General features: G+C 46.8%; 1 protein-coding gene across 2 annotated transcripts in view; it reads right to left on the bottom strand.

Annotated features, from left to right (window-relative positions):
* Positions 1 to 5,042, bottom strand: part of LOC132887160 (NACHT, LRR and PYD domains-containing protein 9-like) — a 60,240-nt gene extending 55,198 nt beyond the window's left edge. The window contains exon 1 of one of the 2 annotated variants that reach the window (XM_060922624.1): positions 4,685 to 5,042. The gene's annotated coding sequence lies outside the window, so the exon portion shown is untranslated. The remainder of the gene's footprint in view (positions 1 to 4,684) is intronic. The other variant, XM_060922622.1, reaches the window with a different exon arrangement.
* Positions 5,043 to 24,505: the final 19,463 nt, after the last annotated feature.

The following is a 24,505-nucleotide window of genomic DNA, read 5'->3' as shown; positions in this document are numbered from 1 at the left end:
GATCTTTCGAGAATGGTTATATCTTGTTCAGCATTTGGTATAATCTTCTAATTCAATACTCCTAGTACATCTGTTAAGTTGATTTTCGGATTGAATGATAGCTGCATACTTAGAAACTAGACAGTCTAACGTTTAAAATGGCTATGCCTAGCCCTACTACCCTGGCCTAGTCTATGACAATGTTTTATCTTTTTGGCTCATATATGCCTTTGAAAGGCCAATCCATAGTAGGGATGGCGAAAACTAAAAAAAAAAAAATCTCGACTGACCACCAAGCCTCATTAGCCGGTTAAAGTCGGTTAACCTATGAGTTTAAACAGGGATGCAAAAGGCGGATGCTGCCTTTTTCACGGCTGAATCGCGCAGACCCGATTTTTTTTTTAGGGGGGCCGTTGGAGTGTCTGAATAATTTCATCAGAGTAAATTCTGTATTAAAATTACTAAATAAGCAAACGCCTTACAGTCCATGAAAAATAGGATGTGGAAGTTTCAAAATTCCATATTTTATTCCGAATAGAACATAGATGACATATCAAATGTTTAAACTGAGAAAATGTATCATTTAAAGAGAAAAATTAGGTGATTTTAAATTTCATGACAACAATACATCTCAAAAAAGTTGGGACAAGGCCATGTTTCCCACTGTGAGACATCCCCTTTTCTCTTTACAACAGTCTGTAAACATCTGGGGACTGAGGAGACAAGTTGCTCAAGTTTAGGGATAGGAATGTTAACCCATTCTTGTCTAATGTAGGATTCTAGTTGCTCAACTGTCTTAGGTCTTTTTTGTCATATCTTCCGTTTTATGATGCGCCAAATGTTTTCTATGGGTGAAAGATCTGGACTGCAGGCTGGCCAGTTCAGTACCCGGACCCTTCTTCTACGCAGCCATGATGCTGTAATTGATGCAGTATGTGGTTTGGCATTGTCATGTTGGAAAATGCAAGGTCTTCCCTGAAAGAGACGTCGTCTGGATGGGAGCATATGTTGCTCTAGAACCTGGATATACCTTTCAGCACTGATGGTGTCTTTCCAGATGTGTAAGCTGCCCATGCCACACGCACTAATGCAACCCCATACCATCAGAGATGCAGGCTTCTGAACTGAGCGCTGATAACAACTTGCGTCGTCCTTCCCCTCTTTAGTCCGAATGACACGGCGTCCCTGATTTCCATAAAGAACTTCAAATTTTGATTCGTCTGACCACAGAACAGTTTTCCACTTTGCCACAGTCCATTTTAAATGAGCCTTGGCCCAGAGAAGACATCTGCGCTTCTGGATCATGTTTAGATACGGCTTCTTCTTTGAACTATAGAGTTTTAGCTGGCAACGGCGGAGGGCACGGTGAATTGTGTTCACAGATAATGTTCTCTGGAAATATTCCTGAGCCCATTTTGTGATTTCCAATACAGAAGCATGCCTGTATGTGATGCAGTGTCCTCTAAGGGCCCGAAGATCACGGGCACCCAGTATGGTTTTCTGGCCTTGACCCTTACGCACAGAGATTCTTCCAGAGTCTCTGAATCTTTTGATGATATTATGCACTGTAGATGATATGTTCAAACTCTGCAATTTTACACTGTCAAACTCCTTTCTGATATTGCTCCACTATTTGTCGGCACAGAATTAGGGGGATTGGTGATCCTCTTCCCATCTTTACTTCTGAGAGCCACTGCCACTCCAAGATGCTCTTTTTATACCCAGTCATGTTAATGACCTATTGCCAATTGACCTAATGAGTTGCAATTTGGTCCTCCAGCTGTTCCTTTTTTGTACCTTTAACTTTTCCAGCCTCTTATTGCCCCTGTCCCAACTTTTTTGAGATGTGTTGCTGTCATGAAATTTCAAATGAGCCAATATTTGGCATGAAATTTCAAAATGTCTCACTTTTGACATTTGATATGTTGTCTATGCTCTATTGTGAATACAATATCAGTTTGAGATTTGTAAATTATTGCATTCCGTTTTTATTTACAATTTGTACTCTGTCCCAACTTTTTTGGAATCGGGGTTGTAGTTGAGATACCCATCCCGCAACAAAATATTTATAAGATTCCAGGCTCTTGTAAGCTTTGAGGGCTTTGCCAGTGTAACACAATTCACGATTAACGAGAAAATTGTAAATGTCGTGGTAGGCCAGATCGGGCAAATCGCCGGCACCGCAGCTCCGAATTTCCCTGAACAAGGATTGCGGCAAGTTGTACGGATCTGCAATCCCCAACCTGGAACACTTTTCCACGTAATGCTGCCTCACGTCACCTTCAAGATGCTGAACAAACTTAGACAAGTAATCGCGCGATGTAGATGGGGTATTTTCCGAATTTTCTTGGGGATTACTCCCTGGATCCATTACGCTCGCGCAAGGTAAACTATCCTGATGCCGTCCAATATGGCGGAGTACACACGGACAGGTCACGTGACTGCACATCCTCTATACACCCAGCCGAGCTCTCAGGTCAGCTGATCAGCTGCTCCTGGGAGTTCCCAAGACTAGGCTGAAGCTCAGAGGGGACCGGGCTTTTTCGGTTGCAGCTCCAAAATTATGGAATGCATTGCCGCTGCACATTAGACAGGCCTCCTCACTGTCTAATTTTAAAACTCTTCTTAAAACGCACCTCTTTTCTTTGGCTTTTAACACCGTGTAGGTTGTTGATTTTATGTACACAGATATTTTATTTGGAGTGGACAGCCTATTTAATTATTTATTTTTATTTTATGTTCTATGGTGTTATTTTATTGTATAGTTTTATTGTTTATTTATTGTACAGCACTTTGGAAACCTTTGTGTTTATTTAAACTGTGCTTTATAAATAAAATTGGATTGGAAGCATGTTCTTTGCAGAGGGAAAAACCGCGAACTATGACTAAAAGTTAAAGTTGAATCACACTGTAGGATTTCCTGCAATGTAGGACTGCTCGACAGACATGTCTGACATCCCCTCCTACCGTAGGACGCTTCGCGGATGTAGGACCGTTTATCAGAACACCGGGCTAGCTGAATGGCACAGTCCGGGACGCTGTCGTTAAGCCATGTTTCCACAAACACAAGGACACAGCACTCACTCACAGACTTAACAGATGAGTGGAGCAGGCGGACATAATCCAACCTGTTGTCCAGAGTGATGGGAGGGCTAGCCGCTAGCCTAGCTCGGAAACCTCCGCGTTTGCCTCTCTTCTGCTTCCGCATGTTCCGCCTGTGGCGCTTCCACTGCGGGCTGGATGCAGGAGTGGGGGTCGGTGCTTGAGCAGGCTTCCGGAGCAAACCGTAGCCGCATACCACTTCCGAGTCCGCTGGATTTATATCCGTGAATGTAGTTCTGCGGATGGCGAGCAGAAACTCACGGGAGTATGTGCGCCTTGAGACTAATGGACGCAACAAAGACGAACAGATACACACTGTTTTAACCCTTTGATGCAAAACATGGGTCAAAAGTGACCCGGTTGAGTTTTTATCTTCTATATCTTTGCAATAAATTAATTCCATCATTCAGTATTCAAGATATTCCTCAATTAACTTGTTTTTGATCATCATACATCCTTATTTTATTTTTCCTTTCTTACTTTTTGAATAAAAACCCTTTTTGTATCACTACCCTTCTAATGCACAACATGGGTCAAAAACGACCTGCATTCATTTTCCAGGTTATTTCATGTATGGCTGAGTGTTTCTATGATGTACTTTTGAAATAAATTCATTTTGTCATTTACTTTTCCAAATATGCAGTAAATATCTTGTTTTTGTTTAGCACAAATCATCATTTTTATTTTTCCTTTCTTAAGTTATGAACAAGCACAGCTTTTGTAATTCTACATCAAGTTTACACACATGGGTCAGAACCGACCCGCATGCATTTACTCCAGTGTTTGGTGGGAACTGTGAATTGTGCTTGTGTCAGACATTTCACAGCTCAGCACAGCGCCCTTTGCCCATCTCATGTAAGTAACGTTTTTCAATTGTTCTAACATTACCTTAGAAAAAAATTGATTATGTTTAGGTTACCTTGAGAGTGAGTAGATTACTTGTCAGAAAGTTACAAGTAATTACTATTAGCTGCCGAGCTGTTGACATATTCTACTTTAGTTAGCTAATTTTATTGTAGTTGGCTTAGCTAACTACATAGTTAATAAATAAATAACTGGCCCCATTCACTGCTAAAGTAATTACTTGAAACAAATTATTATTATTATAGTATTAAGACATTTAATTTTAAATCACACTTGGATGACCCATGTGTAGTAATATGAAAAGTATTTTTGTTCATAAAGTAGGAAAGAAAAAATTAAATTAATGATTTGTGGTAATTAAAAACAAGATATTTAAAGAATACTTGGGATATTCAATCATAAAATAAATTGATTTCAAAAGATAGAGCAAAGAAAAAAACTCAGTCAGCATGAAATAACCTGGAAAATGAATGCAGGTCGTTTTTGACCCATGTTGTGCATTAGAAGGGTGTGCATATGTTTTGCATCAAAGGGTTAAAACACACACACAAAACACGAAAACACCGTTCTGTCGGGACAGAAAGGAGCCGCTGCGTGTGTGCATACCGCCATCTTGGTAATATCACGACTTCAAGCAAACTGTTTAAGTTACAACTTAAGTTAAAATCACCTGAACTCGTCTTCATCTAGTGTAGATTCACAACATTCACATATTATAGCTTTAGATTGAAATACGTACTGCGTTTTTCTCCTGAAGCCTTTTACAGTCCGTTCACTGCAAAATGTATTTTCACTTTCACTTTCACCAGCTTGACTTGCACACACAGCAGAGGGTGGAGACTAGCTTGGGCCCGCCCATCCTAAGTGTGACGCTCGCAGAGCTTTGAAGTTGCGTTAAGCTGGGCAGACACTGCGATTTTTTTCAATCGCGGTATTCAGCTGCTGCTCACACTGTACGAGTGAATCGCAGGGGTAAACAGCACGCAGCATACGATCCGATGCTCGGATGCGATCTGACTGCTCACACTGTACTTCCATACACGACTCGTCGGATTCTTGTATCCGGAACTGCAACGTGAAGAAGAAGAGGCGACCGGAAGTGCTGCTCAGTGTTTGTTTTCTCTTCCGTATCTGTGTTCGCGCATGTGTAGTGCAAGGCTGGGCAGACACTGTGCGATTTTTTCAATCGCGGTATTTAGCTGCTGCTCACACTGTACGAGTGAATCGCAGGGGTGAACAGCACGCAGCTTACGATTCCTGCTCTCACACTATACGATCCGATGCTCGGATGCGATCTGACTGCTCACACTGTACTTCCATACTTCCAGATTCTTGTATCCGGAACTGCAACGTGAAGAAGAAGAGGAGACCGGAAGTGCCGCCCACAGGGGCGCTGCCAGAAATTTTGGGCCCCATGAAAGATTAGAATTTTGGGCCCCCCAACTTTGCCCACCCTCGTCACAATTGCACTATTGTCATTATTTGACTTTTGATAGCCCATGGACCTTGAGTTTGTGACTTCGTTATTACATTTTATGTATTAACCAATGGTTGAAACCAATGGTTTAGAACGTGTGAACATTCCACACACGTAACCATGTCAAACACTTGACTGGTGTCCGTTATTAGTGTAACGGGTTTATTTTTTTCCACTTGCTATTGTGTGTAGTGGTGGGGAAATTCTGCGCTGGCCCTTTAAGAGCGCAGGTAGTTATGGGAACGAGGCGCTGCCTCTTTCAGTTCGTTTTGGAAATAAAGCGCCAATGCCACAGGACGTTTGCAGCCCGTCCTCAGCAGTGTATTTGTGTCTCATTTCTTCAGAATAAAAAGACTTATGAACAACACAACGCAACGTCTGTTACATTAGCAACACTTTAATCTAGCAAACTGTATATGGCGCTCGCTCATTAAAAACTTCTTCAATCCTAAAGCATTTACGGGTTGTATTGCTGCTTACCTCCTTCTCCAAAGGGGGGTTCAGTGGTTTGGTAGGGCGGAGGTCCCCCTGAGGCTGAATCTGTGCATATTTAGGGCACCCCATTAGTTATGAAACTGGTTATTAGCACTAGTTATTAGCACCAGCATAACGTAATATTTCATCTTGTTTATCACACAAGTCAGTTCAGTTATTAAAATGGAAAAAATGTCACTGTACAAACTGTAAAAGCGTTCTCTTGATAGGCTAATCCATCCACGTTCATACTGTTCATTTACCATTCATTAATATTTTGAACACACATGTGAGCGATAGCTACCTTTCTTTGGGAAAAACTGAGTGACCAGTTGCCTGCCTCTCCGGTCCCTCTCAGCTTTCAGCTGCCTTTCTTTACGTTTTTGACAGCCACTCTTCATATTTAGCAATCATAGACTGTACGCACTCCACTGCTGGCTGGCTGGCTGCTGCACCGCGACACAGCAGCAAGTAGCGTTGCACTGATCAGCACACAGATTTAACGCATCGCGCTTCTACCAGAACTGGACCGTACCATTTCGCAAAAGGGGGAGGGTTAAATGACAATATGTTGAAGAACTCAAAAAATAGACAACCTTGTTCAATTAGCTCATTTTACCAGATGGAATATTGCATTGTTGTTATTTCAAAAGTCTTATTAAAATCATCAAAAGCATATTATCAGCCCCTTAAAGGGCCCCATGGCAGTGCTGGGCCCCTAGAATTGTTCTAACCTTTCCCCCCCGGCGGCGCCCATGGCTGCCCAGTGTTTGTTTTCTCTTCCGTATCTGTGTTCGCGCATGTGTAGTGTGACAGGTTGAGGTAAATCGGCTCGTGACACTGCTTCAACAGTGCGATAGCCTCACGATGGGCGACCAGGATTTCAAACAGGTTTGATTTTCATCCGATCGATCGGGAGGAGGTCGTGAGGTGTTAATCGCTTGTCGTTACCCCATGTATACTACATGATCCGTGATGCACGATTGAGCCAAAACTCGGCCCGATCTCAAAAATAGTCGCACGAGTGAAAATCGGGCCAAAAATCGCACAGTGTATGCCCAGCTTTAGCCAGACTAGGTGGAGACACAAACACACCCTCACAAAGAGAAAATCAGTCAGGTTAAGGCTGGGTTTACACTGCACAATTCCTGCTGTCTTTTAGGATTATGAATCATCACACTGTGCAAGATCTCATCTCATCTCATTATCTCTAGCCGCTTTATCCTGTTCTACAGGGTCGCAGGCAAGCTGGAGCCTATCCCAGCTGACTACGGGCGAAAGGCGGGGTACACCCTGGACAAGTCGCCAGGTCATCACAGGGCTGACACATAGACACAGACAACCATTCACACCTACGGTCAATTTAGAGTCACCAGTTAACCTAACCTGCATGTCTTTGGACTGTGGGGGAAACCGGAGCACCCGGAGGAAACCCACGCAGACACGGGGAGAACATGCAAACTCCACACAGAAAGGCCCTCGCCGGCCACAGGGCTCGAACCCGGACCTTCTTGCTGTGAGGTAACCACTACACCACCGTGCCACCCGATATCAGATTATGTCATGGAAATAATTACTCAGGTCTGCCATATTGGGTGCTCAGCTATACTGCACATTATAGCTCTTTACCTGGTAAACCTGAAATAGTTTCATGTATGTAAACAAGTAAGTAAACTTGATAAACAGAGCTTTTGTGTGATGATAGTTGAGCTCCACACCTGGAAGCTATTGACAGTTGACTTGGAAAGGCGGCTTAATATTTCACCTCATATCACCCAGATTTCACTGAGATCAGACATTAATCTGATCTTGGAGAACAACAAACTGATCATCCTGCTTGAGCTCACTGTGCCTTTTGAGGAGATGATGAGAGGAGGCACAGGAAAGGAAGGATACCAAAAATGGAGAGATGATCAAGGAAAGGGTGGAGATCCAGGTGCATGACAATCATAGTTGGCTGCAGTGGGTTCGCAGATCAGTCCCTTAGCATGGCCCATGGTACTCTGGGCATGAGTGTGCTCAACAGAAGGACAGCCATCCTTTCCAACTCAGAAGCAGCAGAGAAAACCTTGAAGTGGTTTAGGCTGAAGAGAAGACAGGAGTGGGGACAGTAGTATGCCACATCAACACAAAACAGAACTTATTCACCCCAGTAGTGTCACTCAGACAACGGTGTAGTTGCCCCAGGATAGTAAATATAGTGTAGTAAAGTATATTTAACCATGGACCTGTATAGTAAATATAGTGTAGTAAAGTATATTTGAGCATGGCCCTGGATAGTAAATTTACTCTACTTTTCACTAGTGTAGTGTATTTGAGTTTGGGCCTGGAAGGTAAACTGATTGTACTATTACAGAGTGTAATTGAGAATTCATAGAATATATCTGAGCATGACACCTGGATAGTTAGCAATCTATCCAGCTGAAGTACCAGTGTAATTTAGCAAACCCTCTCAATCTGCTCTGTCACTGATTGCTCACCCCAACAAATATTCAGATGATCCCACTTCATCCAAAAGTTTCATGCTTCAATGCTTCTTGTATTTCTCCAGTCAAGAGCTAGTGACAGAGAGGATGAAGGTTACTTGGTTCATCCACTTGCTCACAGATAGGGCACTGACCTGGGCTACTGCCATTTGGACCCATGGAAGAGAGCAGACCACCTCTAATGAGCACTTCCTGGAGCTCTTTCAGAGAGTTTTTGATCATTCTCCAAAAGGCAAGGAAGTGGGTGAGCAAAAGAGGTCATAAAAGAACACACCTTATTTACTTAAGTAGAAGTGCAGATGCTTGTGTAAAAAAATACTCTGATAAAAGCAGAAGTACTAATTCAACTTCTTTACTCAAGTCAGAGTACAAAAATCTTGAAAATAAACTTTTGTGGCTCTGAAATGTACTCAAAAGTAAAAAGTACAAGGTAGCCCTTTGAAATGGTTGTTTGTTTCTGTGTCAGCCCAGCGATAACCTGGCGACTTGTCCAGGGTGTACCCCACCTCTCGCCCATAGTCAGCTGGGATAGGCTCCAGCTTGCCTGCGACCCTGTAGAACAGGATAAGTGGCTACAGGTAATGAATGGATGGATGGTAGCCCTTTGAAGGACATTTCTACAAGCTGTTTGTATGCAACGCTAACTGAACCTCACATAATTATCCATCCACCCATCCATCCATTATCCGTAACCGCTTATCCTGTACAGTGTCGCAGGCAAGCTGTAACCTATCCCAGCTGAATATGGGAGAGAGGCAGGGTACACCCTGGAGAAGTTGCCAGATCATTGCAGGGCTGACGCATAGAGAGAAATAACCATTCATACTCACATTCACACCTATGGTCAATTTGGAGACACCAATTCTCCTAACCTGCATGTCTTTGGACTGTGGGGGAAACCGGAGCACCCAGAGGAAACCCACACAGACACGGGGAGAACATCCAAACTCCACACAGAAAGGCCCTTATTGGCCACTGTGCTTGAACCCAGGACCTTCTTACTGTGAGGTGATATGCTCACCATTACACCACCATTACACCATATTATATTATATTATATTATATTATATTATATTATATTATATTATATTATATTATATTATATTATATTATATTATCTCTAGCCGCTTTTATTAGTAAGTAAGTAATATTTATTTATAAAGCACATTTAAAAAACACAGTTTTAAACTGACCAAAGTGCTGTACAGAGTTAATAAAACAAGAAGGAATAAATAATCACAGAAAAGGGATAACACACACAATTATAAACAAAACCACAAATATAAGTACACAGGAGTTTTGAGAAATAGAGCAGGAAAAGGGGGTTAAGACGAAGGAAAAGCCAGAGTATAAAGATAAGTTTTAAGTCGGGATTTGAAAATTAAAATGGAAGAGGCACTTTTAACATTAGAAGGTAATTGGTTCCATAGACATGGAGCGGCAACAGAGAAAGCCCTGTCACCTTTCGTTTTCATGCGTGTTCTGGGCACAATTAATAAGTCTTTATTTGCAGATCTAAGGGATCTGGATGTGGATTGTGTGTGGATGAGGCTACTAATATAGGATGGAGCCTGGCCATGTAAAGCCTTAAAAGGATAGTTTGGGATTTTTGACATGAATCTGTATGGCATCCCCATCAATAGTGTCGTGCAAACACACTGACTTACCCCTGACAGCATCCTGTGAGTCCAGTTCTTGTCCAGTTTTGGTCCAGACGAAAGTAGTCCGGCAAGTTTGTTGGGGTCACGAAAGTAAAACGTTTTTCATCTCAAAACAGTATGTGTTCAAAAGAGTGATATATTTGCATCACAAAACCATTGCCAAATAAAAAGTCAGACCTCGAAATTGCTTGGTACTATTTTCTCTCCCTTCTTATCACTGCGCACTGCTGCCAGGTGACAGCCACGGCTGTTTCATTCATTGTTTACTAGTGATGGGAATTTCGGCTCTTTTGGCTCTTCTTACTATAAGGAGCCGGCTCTTTCGGCTCCCAAGATTTTATTTTTGATTTAAAGGAATACGCCACCCCCAGATGAAATTGAGTCAGTCCCTGCAGTCCCTAGAGTTGGATGAGTGAGCCAAAGCTTTTTGTAGCCAACCCAGCCATTGTCCTGATCTATAAACGCCCAGGTTAGCTTAGCTTAGCATAGTCGCTGTAATCCGGCGTGTCCAGCTAGCATTGTCGTTGCAAAAGTGAATTAAATAACTCAAGATTTTTTATAATTATTTCTCATGACTTGTACATTCACATCGAGTACACATATCAATGCAAATTAACACAAAGGGATTTACTAGACCAATTTATATCTGGAACTATTTTCAGCCACAGCACAGGCAAAGCACCGCTGCAGGCGCAAAGACACCGCGCAGCGCCTGAAAACGGGTGCGCAGCGCCTGAAAACCCGTTTTCAGGCGCTGCGCGGTGTCTTTGCGCCTTCCTTTTCCTACCTATTCCTTTAATTGCTGCAATTAACTAGTTAATTCTGATTCTATTTCTCCTCTCAGTTATAATCTGTCCTGCTTTTGAAAAGATCCTCTCTGGGGGGACAGATGCTGCCACTATACACATCCTTCGTGCCATCACGTGTGTAAGCCATGGATAGAGTGCAGCCTTGGTCTCCCACCAGCTTAGTGGGTCTGCGTTTCGCTGTCACCTGGCGGCAGCATGCAGTGATAAGAAGGGAGAGAAAATAGTGCCAAGCGATTTTGAGGTCTGACTTTTTATTTGGCAACAGTTTTGTGATGCAAATATATCACTCTTTTGAACACATACTGTTTTGAGACGAAAAACGTTTTACTTTCGTGACCCCAACAAACTTGCCGGACTACTTTCGTCTGGACCAAAACTGGACAAGAACTGGACTCACAGGATGCTGTCAGGGGTAAGTCAGTGTGTTTGCACGACACTATTGATGGGGATGCCATACAGATTCATGTCAAAAATCCTGAACTATCCCTTTAAAAACAAGCAGTAAAACCTTAAATTTTACCCTGAATCAAATGGGGAGCCAATGCAAGGAGGCAAGAGTTGGAGTAATATGCTCCCGCTTCCTAGTGCCTTTCAACAGTCTTGCAGCTGCATTTTGGACTAATTGAAGACATGATAGAAAAGACTGAGGGAGGCCAAGGTATAAGGAATTGCAGTAGTCTAAGCGTGATGTGATGAAGGCATGAATGACTTTCTCCAAATCATGATAGGACAGAAAGGATTTGAGTTTGGCAATAATTCTTAACTGATAGTAACTTTTTGACAACAGAGCTGATTTGTTTATCAAGGCGGAGCTCAGAGTCAAGGATGACACCCAAGTTCCTGGCATGGGACTTGACATATGGGGAGAGATAATCTAAGCTATTAGAGAAGTGGCTTAGAGATTTATGAGGGCCAAAAATGATAACTTCAGTTTTATCACTGTTTAGTTGAAGAAAATTATTTGACATCCAAGACTTAATGTCATGGAGGCAGTTAATGAGAGGTTGGATGGAAGCATTAGTTTTTAAGGCGAGATACAGCTGGGAGTCATCAGCATAAAGGTGGAAAGAGATGTTGTGCTTCCTAATGATGTTGCCTAGACATAGCATATACAGGCAGAACAAAATTGGCCCCAGTATGGACCCCTGAGGGACCCCATAGAAGACAGGGGCAGAGGAGGAAAATAAATTTTCTAAAGAAACGGAAAAAGTCCTCTGGGTGATGTAAGAGATGAACCAGTCTAACGCTGTACCAGTAATGCCCACCCAATGTTCAAGGTGGGACAGTAGGATGTTGTGGTCGACTGTGTCAAAAGCTGCACTAAGGTCCAATAAAATCAGAATAGCATTTTCACCAGAGTCTAAAGTGAGTAAGAGATCATTTGTCACCTTTAACAGAGCAGTTTCAGTACTATGGAGAGGTCTGAAACCTGACTGAAAGGGTTCCAGTAACTCATTTGAACTTAGGAAAGGTAACAGCTGTGACAGAGCAACTTTTTCTAGCACTTTTGAGATAAAAGATAGCTTTGATATGGGACGGTAATTTTTTGGACACCTGGCATCAAGATTATGTTTCTTAAGCATGGGCTGGACAACTGCATGCTTAAAACATGCTGGGACAGTGCCGGTGCTTAGGCATGAATTAATGATAACTTGGATGCTAGGGCCAACTATATCAAAAGTATCTTTAATGATATGAGAGGGAACAACATCCTGGGGTGAGGATGTAGGTTTCATATGCATTACTATATCCTTTAGAAGGTCGCATTTTCAATTTTTACATTGTGAACAGAAAATCCATATGATAAAACCAGATCAAGAGTATGTCCATGAATATGAGTGTCAGTGTTAATGTGTTGAAGTCCAAAAGAGTCCAATACATGGCAGAATTCACCAACCATGAGTTTACCCAGACAACAGATGTGGATATTAAAGTCACCCAGTATTAACAGATGGTCATATAATGTTATTGACTGAGACAGAAAGTCCAAGAACTCCGCTATAAAGTCTTTGTTAGGTTAAGGAGGTCTATAGATCAGTATCAAACCAATGGTGCCGTAGCAGAATCTATTTTTACGCACTGCAGTTCGAAGGTGGAGTAACTTTCTACAGAGAGTCTAAGCACTTTAAAACATTTTTTAAAAACTAAAGCCATGCCACCACCCCTGCCAGCAGGCCTCGGGGTGCTAATGAAGGAGCAGTTTGTAAGACAAAGTTCTCCAAAGGCAGATAACTCACCAGCGCCAGCTCCAATCCATGTCTCGGTTAAAAACAGAAAGTCCAAGTCACGATCAGTGAAGAGGTCATTTAAAATGAAAGTCTTGTTTGATACCAACCGGCAGTTTACCAGAGCCACTTTTGCCGAAAAATTAGCTGACTCTCGGCGACAACCAGTGTATTCCAGCTGACGAATGTTAAGGAGGTTCACTCCGCCGCTTCGGACACGCAGACTCGGCCGGGCAGAGAGCGTCTGGCTCCGGTGTGGAGCGATGGATATGTGAAAGGAGTAGCTCGGATCCTGCGATCGCCGGGCAAGGCATAGGCCACTCTGTCCTGTATGCTTGATGGATAGCAGACAGGACCATAGCACAGGGGCAACACTCGCCCTTTTCCTGACTCATACCCGGGCACCGCCACAGGTTCCCCTCTTCCTGCACCATTTTCTCAGAGGAGTGATACAGCAGGGCAGCTGGTGGACGCAATCTGCGAGAGGGTGCGTAAACGTTGGGTGGCACCTGAATGGAGCCAGACAGTCACTAAATTGGCTCTCTAGTGAATTTCGAATGTTCAGCAGTAATTGACGGTCATAAATCCAAGTAGATGCATCTGAGTAGCCCCAGAACAACAGCAGGAGGAACACAAACAGACAAGACACCGGGTGAACAGGTAGGAGCTGACGGCAAATCAACAAACACACTGGCGCCATCTAGCTCCAAGGAGAAAAAAGTCCACATATTATATCATTTCTATTCTATTATTGTAACAGTTACCTGATGAGGGAAGAGTACAGAAGCATGGCAGATGGGAATTGATGTTCACACATGCTCTTTATTTTCTTTATTTTCCACTTTTCAGCGTCTCACACTCTCCCAGTCACACACATACACACACGTGTTCGGGTCGGGAGAGCTTCCTTCTCTCTGCTCTCTCCCTCCTGTTCTATCGTCTGTCACTGCAACACAAACACACAATAATTAGGCACAGGTGCATTGACTTTGCCACTCACCTTCCCTGGCCCCGCCCTCCATTCACAAACCAATGCTAGGCCACGCCCCCACTGCCACATACCCCCACCACCCGCCTCAGACTGGGGAACCGTCCGGCCTGCAGTGGACCCCCCCCCCCCCCCCCCCGATGGGACAGGAAGTCCGCCATGACCATCTGAGCCTCCGGCCTGTGGAACTTAAATGGATGGAGGGCTAGATACCAATGGGTCAGCCACGCATTGGCATCTTTCATGTGGTGGAGCCACTGGAGGTGCACGTGGTCCGAACAGAGGGTGAAAGGGCACCCCAGCAGGTAGTATTGGAGGGTGAGGACCACCCACTTGATGGCCAAGCACCCTTTCTCTATGGTGCTGTACTTACTCTCATGCATTGAGAGCTTGCGGCTGATGTACAGCATGGGGTGTTACTCACCCTCCACCTCCTTGGACAAAACGGCCCCCAGCCCTCTGTCCAATGCATTTGTCTGCAAAATAAAGGGGAGAAAGAAGTCAGGGGAGTGTAAGAGTGGCCCCCCCACACAGTGCAGCCTTTACCCTGGTGAAAGCCCACTGGCATTGCTCCGTCCACTGGACCGGATCTGGTGATCCCTTTTTAGTGAGATCAGTCAGCGGGCTGGTGACATCCGAATAATTAGGTATGAACCTACAATAGTAGCCAGCCAGCCCCAGGAACTGTCTCACCCCCTTTTGGACTTAGGCCTCGGGCAGGCCGCAATTGCTGCTGTCTCATCAATTTGGGGATGTGCCTTCCCATGACCCAAGTGAAAACCCAGATACCGTACTTCCACCCACCCAATTGCACACTTTTTTGGGTTGGCTGTGAGATGTGCCCACCTCAGTAACTCTAGGACAGCCCTAAGGTGTTCTATGTGCCGTGGCCAGTCACTGCTGTATATAATTATATCGTCTAAATAGGCTGCCGCATAGGTGGCGTGGGGGTGGAGGATCTTGTCCATGAGCCGCTGGAATGTAGCAGGAGCCCCAAACAAAGCAAAACGAAGTGTGACAAACTGGTGTAATCCAAACAGTGGGGAAAAAGCCATTTTCTCTCAGGATACAGGAGTCAAGGGGATCTGCCAATATCCCTTTGTCAAATCCAGTGTTGAATAAAAGCGACCCACGACTAACCGATTGAGCAACTCATCAATGCGAGGCATTGGGTATGCATTGGATTTAGACACCGCGTTGACTTTTCAATAGTCCACACAGAACCGGACTGACTCATTGGCCTTGGGTACCAGGACCACCGGGTTGCTCCAGTCACTGTGTGACTCCTCAATTATGTTCATATTGAGCATGGCCTTGAGTTCGTCCTGAACCACCTTTTTTTTTGTGTTTGGGTAAGTGGTACGGGCGGCTACGCACCACCACCCCTGGGGGCGTTTCAATGTGCTATTCTTTGAGGTGGGTGTGGCCTGGAAGGGGCGAGAACATGTCAGAAAATTCCTCCTGCAACTTGGTTACCTCTGTGAGTTGGGCCAGTGAGAGGTGATCTCCACAAGGGACCGGAGCAGTTCGGGTTGTGGTTTTGGTTATTTTTACCTCCGGCCCTAGCTCCACCTTCTCCAGAACTACTGACACCAACACCACAGAGACCCCCTCATTCCAATGCTTTAATAGGTTGAGGTGGTATATTTGTAGAGCCCCATCCCTATCCACTGGCCTCACCTCATAGTCAACGTCCCCGACTCGCCATGTTACCTCAAAGGGCCCTTGCCACTTGGTGACTAATTTGGAACTCAACGTGGGCAATAATACAAGTACTTTGTCTCCCAGAGTGAACTCTCTAAAGCACGTGCCCCTGTTTTACAGCCAGGCTTGATGTTCTTCTGCCTGCCGCAAATTCTCCTGGGTTAAGTGAGTGAGTGTGTGGAGTTTTGCGCACAGATCGAAAATGTATTGAATTTCGTTCTTACTAGAAGGTCCCTCCTCCCAATTTTCCCGTAGCATGTCCAAGATGGCACATGGCGTTTGCTCATATAATAATTCAAATGGGGAAAATCCTGTGGAGGCTTGCAGGACCTCTCGTACTACAAATAACAGGGGCTCGAGACATTTATTCCAGTTGCGTGCAACTTCACTTACAAATTTCCGAATTAGACTTTTAAGTGTTTGATTGAACCTCTCTACCAAACCATCAGTTTGTGGGTAATAAATGCTGGTGCGGATGGATTTAATCCCCAATAACCCATACAGCTCACACAGTGTGCGTGACATAAACGAAGTGCCTTGGTCTGTCAGGATTTCTTTTGGAATCCTGACCCAGGAGACAATACGGAAGAGCGCTTCTGCGATACTGAGTGCTGAGATATTGCAGAGACACACCACTTCCAGATATCGCGTTGCATAGTCCACCAGAACTAAAATAAAGCAATATCCTCATGCTGACCGACCTAATGGCCCAACGAGATCCATATCAATTCTTTCGAAGGGGATCTTGATGAGAGGGAGAGGGCGCAAAGGCGCTTTTGGAATGGCCGCAGGATTTACTAATTGGCATTCATGGCACGACGCACACCACCGATGAACATCCCATGAATCCCTGGCCAATAGAACTGGGCCATTATCCGGGCTAGTGTTTTATCCTGCTCTAAGTGTCCGGCCATGGGATTAAAGTGAGCCGCATGGAAGACGAGTTCCCTGTGGCTCTTAGAGATTAACAACTGGGTTATTTGTTCACCAGTTTGAGTGTCCTGCATCACTCGATACAGTCTATCTTTAATAATTGCAAAGTATGGGAAGACAGGTGCCGCATTTGGCTGGAGAGTTTGACCACTGATTACTTTCACTTGGTCAAATGCATGCCGCAGAGTCTCCTCACTACTCGTCTCAGAGTACTCGTCACCGCAGAGTCTCCTCACTACTCTAAAGGGAAATCCTCGAGGGAATCCCCAAGGGCAGGAGGAGGGGAGGGCTGCTCCTCACTACTCGTATCGTTCTAATGCAGTGATGACGTGTGACAGCTTCTCCAGTCAATGCCAAACGGTGATCCCCCCCCCATGACATTTTATGCCAGGACCCACTCCCTCCTAGGTATTCCAATAAAGTTCAAAACCCTGGCCTATCTGTTCCCAAAATCAGTGAGTGGGTGAGACGAGCATTAACTGCCACCTTAACTCTATGCTTTTGGCCCCAAAATAGAATATGGACAGACACTAGAGGATAATTGTGAACATCCCCATGCACACACATCACCTTCACCACTTGTGCTCTCCCCAAGGCCTCACCTTGCACCAGGCTTTGGTTGATTTAGGTCTGATTACAACCAGAATTCACCAACGCATGATATGTTTCCCCTTGAATGCTTACCAGTATGCAATACATTCCGGCCCGATTGGAGGCGGTCTCTGGTGCATCAGGGATGCGAATCACAGCTCCCACTTCTGTTGTGGAGCCCTGGCTCAGGAGATGCTCCGGCTCCATGCCGCGCCAGCACACCAGCCCAGGCTTTCCCTCTGCACCGGCATTATGGGCTTCACTCACCTGAGGGGGAGAAGACAAAGACCCAGAAGAGGGAGATGGGAGGACTCCATGGGTGAGATGGGCCGGCTGTGGAGGAGCCGGCTGCCGCCTCCACGGTGGGGGAACAGGGTGAAAAAGAGAGAGAGAGAGGGAGAAATGGGGAAAAGGAGAGAGAGAACATGTGGTGAGGCGCCTTGTCTGCCTGCCATCGGAACCGCCTCCAGATGGTCCTCTGCCAACTTGAAGACTCTTTCTAGTGACGCCGGGCGATGACAATGGACCCATCCCTCAGTTCCTTCCAGAAGTTGAGAGATGAACTGTTCCAGTGCCACCAGATTATAATAGTAATAATAATAATAATACAAATCTTTATTCAGAAAACCTATGTCATACAATATGATATTCAGTAGGGCGCTGGAAAAATAAGGGAAAAATTTATATATAACACTGAAAGTGTAACAATAAAGAGTTTTTGGAAACTCAGTTCTGGCCTGCCGTACTTCTGTGCTCCACCCACCCGCTCTAAGTTTCACAGTGGTGCCAACATCCGGGACCGGAGCACAGAGGAGAACAGCCCCATGGAGTCCTCCCCCTTTGCAGACCTGATCCACGCCCTCGCCATGGCCCAACAGAGCCAGCACCAGGCGCTGGTCGCCCTCCAAAAGGAGCAAGAGCAACGGTTCGAGGCCCTGGTGCTGGCGCAACAGGAAGATTGTCAGGCGTTCCGGCACCTCCTCGCGTCGGTGGGGCCCACCCCACCCTCACAAAGATGGGCCCACCCCACCCTCACGAAGATGGGCCCACATGACGACCCCGAGGCTTTCCTCGCGCTATACGAACAAGCAGCAGAGGCCTGGGGCTGGCCGGTGAAACAGCGCGCGGTGTGCCTCCTCCTCCTGCTAATTGGCGAGGCGCAGCTGGCCGCGCTACAGCTCCCCGCCGACAGCCGGCTGGTCTACGCAGACCTGTGCTGGGCCGTCCTCCAGCGTGTGGGGCGCACCCCCAAACAACAACGCCAGCGCTTCCGCGCTCTACGCCTTGAGGAGGTCGGCCGGCCATTTGTGTTTGGCCAGCAACTCTGGGACACCTGCCGGTGGTGGCTGAGGGTTGACAACCGCGACACAGAGGGAATCGTCGATCTGGTGGCACTGGAGCAGTTCATCGTCCGATTTCCCAAAGGAACCGTGGAGTGGGTTCAGTGCCATCGCCCGCCGTCGCTGGATCAGGCCATCGAGTTGGCAGAGGATCATTTGGCGGCTGTTCCCACGGCAGGATTGCAGATCTCCTCTTCTCCTCTCTCCTCCCCTCCCCTTCTGTGTCTCATCCTTGCCCCGTTCCCCCACCGCGGAGGCGGGGGCCGGCTCCACCCCAGCCGGCCCACCGCACCCGTGGTGCCCTCCCATTTCCCCACTTCTGTGTCTGTCTCTACCCCCCCCTCAGGTGAGTGAGCCCCAGAGTGCCAGTGCAGAGAGAAAGCCCAGGCCAGTTTCCTGGCGCTGCGGGGAGCCGGGGCACCTCCTGCATCAGTGCTCAGCAATGGAGGTGGGCGCAGTGGTCCGAATCCCTGACGCGCCAGGAACCACCCTCGATTGGTCCGGAGTGCATCGCATACCGGTGAGTGTCCAAGGGGATACGTATCAGGCTTTGGTGGACTCTGGCTGTAATCAGACCTCAATCCACCAAAGCCTGGTGCAAGACAAGGCATTGAGGGGAACACAATTGGTGAAGGTGTTGTGTGTGCATGGGGATGTTCACAACTACCCTTTAGTGTCGGTCCACATTCTATTTCGCGGGGAGAAATTTAGTGGAAAGGCGGTGGTTAATCCTCGCCTTACCCACTCGATAATTTTGGGGACTGATTGGCCGGGATTTCGGGAATTAATGACTCATTTAGTGAAGAGTGGGTCCTGCCGTAGTTCAGCAGGGGGAGGTCCCGGTGTGGCATTGGCTGGAGCAGCTGTCACAGAGCCGTCTATACGTCATCTCCGTGTCAGAGTGAGGAGCAGCATGCTCCTCCTCTCTCTCTCGGGTAATCCCTTGCGGATTTCCTGTTAAAACAGTCGCGAGACAAGACTCTGCAGCATGCATTTGAGAGTAAGTGAGAGTAATTGATGGTCAAACGCTCCAACCAAACGCCACCCCGTCCTTTCCCTATTTCTCTATTATGAAGGATAGACTATACCGAGTGACGCAGGACACTCAGACTAAAGAGCAGATCATGCAGCTTTTGCTCCCAAAGAGCTGCCGGGAATTGGTATTCCAGGCGGCTCACTTTAATCCCATGGCTGGACATTTGGGGCAGGATAAGACACTAGCCCGAATAATGGCCTGGTTCTATTGGCCAGGGATTCGCGGCGATGTCCATAGGTGGTGTACGGCATGCCGCAAATGCCAGTTAGTAAATCCAGCGGCCATTCCAAAAGCGCCTTTGCGCCCTCTGCCATTAATCAAGACCCCGTTTGAAAGAATTGGGATGATCTCGTCGGGCCATTAGATCGGTCAACACGAGGGTATTGCTTTATTTTAGTTCTGGTGGACTATGCAACCCGATACCCAGAAGCAGTGCCTCTTTGCAATATCTCAGCATGCAGTTTTGCGGAAGTGCTCTTCCACATCATCTCCCGAGTCTGAATCCCCAAAGAGATTCTGACTGATCAAGGCACTTCGTTTATGTCACACACACTGCGCAAACTGTATGGGTTACTAGGAATTAAGCTGATGTGCATCAGCGTTTATCACCCACAAACGGATGGTTTAGTTGAACGGTTCAATCGCACCCTCAAGAACATAATTAAAAAGTTTGTACGTGAGGATGCACGCAATTGGGATAAGTGGCTCAAACTCCTGTTATTTGCAGTGCGAGAGGTCCCACAAGCCTCCATGGGGTTCTCCCCGTTCGAATTATTATATGGGCGCAAGCCACGCGGCATCCTAGATGTACTGCGGGAAAATTGGGAAGAGGGACCTTTACCAAGCAAAAATGAAATCCAGTACGTTATTGACCTGCACACAAAACTCCACACACTCACACACCTAACCCAGGAGAATTTGCGGCAGGCCCAAGAACAGCAAATCCACCTGTACGACAGGGGTACGCTCCTTAGGGAGTTCACACCGGGAGATAAAGTACTCGTACTGTTGCCCACGTCGAGCTCCAAATTGATTGCCAAGTGGCAAGGACCCTTTGAGGTCACACGGTGAGTCGGGGATGTTGACTATGAGGTGAGGCGAACGGATAGGGGTGGGGTGCTACAGATTTACCACCTCAATCTGCTCAAACTCTGGAATGAGGAGGTCCCCATAGCGTTGGTCTCAGTGGTTCCGGAGAAGGCGGAGCTGGGGCCAGAGGTTCAAAGAGGAGCATTGACATCGCTTACCTCTCCAGTCCCCTGTGGAGACCACCTCTCCCCGACCCAACTCACGGAGATTGCCCAGTTGCAGACTGAATTTTCAGACGTGTTCTCGCCCCTGCCTGGCCGCACCTGCCTCATAGAGCACCACATTGAGATGCCGCCAGGGGTGGTAGTGCGCAGCCTCCCTTACAGGCTACCTGAACACAAGAAAAAGGTGGTTCGGGAAGAACTCGAGGCCATGTTCGAAATGGGCATCGTCGAGGAGTCCCTCAGTGACTGGAGCAGCCTGGTGGTCTTGGTTCCCAAGGCCGACGGGTCGGTCCAGTTCTCTGTGGACTATAGAAAAGTCAATGTGGTGTCTAAATTCGATGCGTACCCAATGCCTCGTATTGACGAGTTGCTGGATCGACTACGCACGGCTCGCTTTTATTCGACACTGGATTTGACAATGGGTTATTAGCAGATCCCCTTGACTCCACTATCCCGAGAAAAAATGGCCTTTTCCACGCCGTTTGGCTTAGACCAATTTGTCACACTTCCTTTTGGGCTGTTTGGGGAGCCCACTACATTCCAGCGGCTTATGGACAGGGTCCTCCGCCCCCATGCCACCTACGCGGCCGCATACTTAGACGACATAATAATCTATAGTAATGACTGGCCGCGGCATCTGCAACACCTGAGGGCCGTCCTTGGGTCGCTGAGGCGAGCGGGTCTCACGGCCAACCCGAAGAAGTGTGCGATTGGGTGGGTGGAAGTACAGTATCTGGGCTTCCACTTGGGCAATGGGCAGGTGCGTCCCCAAATTAATAAGACAGCAGCGATTGCGGCCTGCCCAAGGCCCAAGACCAAAAAGGGGGTGAGACAGTTCCTGGGGCTAGCTGGCTACTATCATAGACTTATACCTAATTATTCGGACGTCACCAGCCCGCTGACTGATCTCACTAAAAAGGGGGCACCAGATCCGGTCCAGTGGACAGAGCAATGCCAGCGGGCTTTCTCTGAGGTGAAGGCTGCACTGTGTGAGGGGCCACTGTTACACTCCCCTGACTTTTCTCTCCCCTTTATGTTGCAGATGGACGCGTCGGACAGAGGGCTGGGGGCTGTTTTGTCCCAGGAGGTGGAGGGAGAGGATCACCCTGTGCTGTACATCAGTAGGAAGCTGTCAGTGCATGAGGGGCGCTACAGCACAATAGAGAAGGAGTGCCTAGCCATCAATTGGGTGGTCCTCGCCCTCCGCTACTACCTGCTGGGACGCCCTTTCACCCTCTATTCGGACCACGCGCCCCTCCAGTGGCTCCACTGCATGAAGGATGCCAATGCGCGGATCACCCGTTGGTATCTGGCACTCCAGCCCTTTAAATTCAAGGTGATCCACAGGCTGGGGGTGCAGATGGTCATGGCGGACTTCCTCTCCCGCCAAGGGGGGGGGGAGTCGGCTGCAGGCCGGATGGCTGCCCGGCCTGAGTCGGGCAGTGGGGGTATGTGGCAGCGGGGGCGTGGTCAAGCATCGGTCTGTGACCGGAGGGCGGAGTCAGGGAAGGTAAGTGGCAGAATCACTGCACCTGATGTCAATTAACCTGTGTTTGTGTGTCTTCCCCAGTGACCGCGCCCTATATAAGGAGGGAGAGAGCGGAGGACTGGAGCAGATTAATTTGGCCGCTTTGTTATGAAGTACTTGGTGTGAGTTAATTAAAGTTTTATTGTCCTTATCACCCCAGACAATGGATGCATAGTCAAATAAAGTGACTATTAATGTTATGACACAGTTTCCTTGCAAACAAAGGCAACAGATGTTTTATCCGCTTTAAAATTCCAAGCCGTTGTGTAAACTTAGAGTGTAGCATTTCAACATGATCGTGCCAAGTGAGATGTTGGTTAATGACTAAATGGAGATATTTGAACTCGGTAACGTTCTAAACTTCATCTTGTTCCACCAGTAGCTGCATATCTTGAAAGTTTTTCAACCTAGTCCTGCTACTGATGATCATGAATTTAGATTTTTTAACAATCAAACTAAGCTTATGATTCTGTAACCATGAAGAGATAGACTGAAGATCCTGTTTAAGCTTGCATTGTAAATCAACAGGTGAAATCTCAGAGCAGTAAAAGGCCATGTCATTGGCAAGCATTGTCATCTTTGAAAACTGGAGGGTCAACTCTATTCCACTGATGTAGATTAGGAAGAATAATGGGCCAAGAATACTAGCCACACTTTAACTTCAGGTGAGATGTTATTACCACACACAGTTCATTGAGATTGTCCACTGAGACAAGAGTCAAACCATGACAAGCTTTTTCCAGACATGCCCAAGTCCTTTACTTTTCTCACAAGTACTTCATGGTTAACAGTATCAAATACCTTTTTCAGATCTAAGAAGATTGCACCTGTAACTTTACCAGCATCCATATTACTAAGGATATGATCTGTAAAGTTAGCCAAGACGGTAGTTGTTGATTAAGAATGGCATTAAGAACATTCTCTGCTTGCTGATTAATGGCATCAGATGAAAACGGCTGTGTATATTCCACCCAATGCCAGTGTAAACACAGCGCTTCCTCTCCTGCTGAACACCATAAACAAACAGCAGTGAGACCACCCCGATGGTGTTCACATAATTGCGGGAGATTTTAATAAGGCCAACTTAAAGACTGTACTGCCGAAGTTCTATCAACATGTCAAGTGTTCTACTAGAGGGGAGAACACTCTGGATCATGTTTACTCCAACATCAGGCATGCGTACAGAGCCATACCCCTCCCCCACCTCGGCCAATCAGACCATCTTTCCCTCCTGCTCTCCCCAGCCTACACCCCCCTCAGACGCAGAGCCAGACCCACCATTAGGAATGTTACAACCTGGCCTGACAATGCACTCTCCAAACTACAAGACTGCTTCAATCAGACAGACTGGGACCTATTTGAACACCAGGAGCTGGAGATATTCACAGGAACGGTACTGGACTATATCAAGTTCTGCATCGGGAATGTGACAGTGGACAAAAACATCCGGGTTTTCCCAAACCAGAAACCCTGGATGACCAGCCAGGTCCACTCACTCCTCAGGGCCCATGACACTGCCTTCAGGTCAGGTGACAGAGCTCTGTACAGAGCTGCTTGAGCTGACCTGAAAAGAGGAATTAAAAAAGCCAAGGAGGACCATAGGATAAGTATAGAGTCCCACCTGTCCAGCAACAACACACGGGAGGTGTGGTGGGGGATACAAGACATCACAAACTTTAGAGGCTGTGATGCGTCAACAGGCGACCTGAGTGCGCCGCTGGCAGAGGAGCTAAATTGCTTCTTTGCTCGCTTTGAAACATCCCAGCAGCACTCATCTGCTCCAGCCCTGCCCCCACCCGGTTCCTGCACCACTCCATTCACTGTACAGGAGCACAATGTCAGACGGATGCTCCTGGCAGTGAACCCCAAGAAAGCTACCGGCCAAGATGGAGTACCTGGCAAGGTGCTCAGAGCGTGCGCCCATCAGCTTGCCCTCACCTTCACCAGGATCATCAACCTCTCCCTGGCTCAGGCAGTCATCCCACCCTGCCTAAAATCAGCAACAATAATCCCAGTGCCAAAGAAGTCTCCCATCACCAGCCTGAATGATTACCG

This window comes from Neoarius graeffei, chromosome 5 (genome assembly GCF_027579695.1).
Source record: "Neoarius graeffei isolate fNeoGra1 chromosome 5, fNeoGra1.pri, whole genome shotgun sequence".
Lineage (NCBI taxonomy): Eukaryota > Metazoa > Chordata > Actinopteri > Siluriformes > Ariidae > Neoarius > Neoarius graeffei.
This window is presented reverse-complemented; position numbering and strand designations above follow the sequence as displayed.